The sequence below is a fragment of the Molossus molossus genome, unplaced genomic scaffold (assembly GCF_014108415.1).
Source record: "Molossus molossus isolate mMolMol1 unplaced genomic scaffold, mMolMol1.p scaffold_m16_p_10, whole genome shotgun sequence".
Lineage (NCBI taxonomy): Eukaryota > Metazoa > Chordata > Mammalia > Chiroptera > Molossidae > Molossus > Molossus molossus.
The window spans coordinates 41124379-41125573 of record NW_023425345.1 but is presented as its reverse complement, the minus strand read 5'-3'; the positions used below and the strand labels follow the sequence as shown (position 1 = coordinate 41125573).

The 1195-nt window shown below is 37.6% G+C and overlaps 1 pseudogene; it reads left to right on the top strand.

Moving 5' to 3' along the window:
* The first annotated feature begins 212 nt into the window (after positions 1–212).
* LOC118624725 lies at positions 213–765 on the top strand (annotated as a pseudogene).
* Positions 766–1195: the final 430 nt, after the last annotated feature.

Sequence of the window (1195 nt, the reverse complement as noted above, 5' to 3'; positions counted from 1 at the left end):
GTGACCTGTCCAAGAAGAAAGGTCTAAAGTGACTGACTTTAGGGGACCTCAACAAATTGTCCAGGACCTCACCTACTCACCTGCAATAAAGGTCACCATGGATAAATTCCTCCCATACACACAAAGCTTCCAATCCTCTTTTTGATTTATCTTTTAAATACAAAAGAAAGCCTCTTCCTCTTCATGTAAGCAGCCTGAGGTGATCTCTGAAAATGACTCAGTATTCACTTGTTCCAGAAAAACCCACAAAATCATGCAAATCAAGAGATTCAAATCTTTGTGTTCACTTTAAAAACCCTTGTGAAACTGCCCTGGCCATCAGTGTATGCATATCCAAAAAACTACCAGATGTCTGAAGGATGTCACTTTACAGAAGCAAAGTATGCCACTGCGCCATTACAATGGTGGAGCTGGAAGTTGTGCCCTGGCCACACAGTGTGGCTGGAGGCAGGGTCGGCCCAAAGAGAGTGCCGCATGTTTGCTACACCTGCTTAGAAAATGCAGAGAGGAATGCTGAACTTACAGGTTTAGAAGTAGATTCTCTGGTCTTTGAGCACATCCAGGTAAAACAAAGCTCCCAGGATGTGAAGCACAAATTACAGAGCTCCTGGGCAGATTAGCCCACACATGAGCTCTCCCTGCTACACTGAGAGGATTTTTACTGAAAAGGAGCAGAATGTTCCTAAACCAGAAGACGAGGTTGCAGGGAAGAAAAGGATATCTCAGAAGTAACTGAAGAAACAAAAACTTATGGCCCAAGAGTAAATACAGTATCAAATAAATGCTAATAAAAATAAAAACAAAAATATAAAATAAAGCCTAAGATTATAAGGTAACTAGAAATTTGAGGAGAGCCTCTTATATGAAAGACATAACAAAACACTATCTTTAGGGGGAAAGGAAGTAGGAGAAAAACAGAGACAATGCAGGGAATAGAAAAATTTTGAAAGAACTATAATTATAATTAATAGTTTCTGATAGATAAGCAAAGGTATTGCATCCATGAAATGAAAGCACAAAACAAAAATTTATATTTCTTAGAATTTTAAAATGTGATAGCCAAATTAAAAGAATTAAAAGATAACATTAAACAAATTTTCCAGAGAAGTTTGGAAATAGAAAAGACAAATGGAAAAATTAGAGAATCAATCAATCAACCCCATAAATAAGATGTCCCATAAATGAGGTGTCCAGA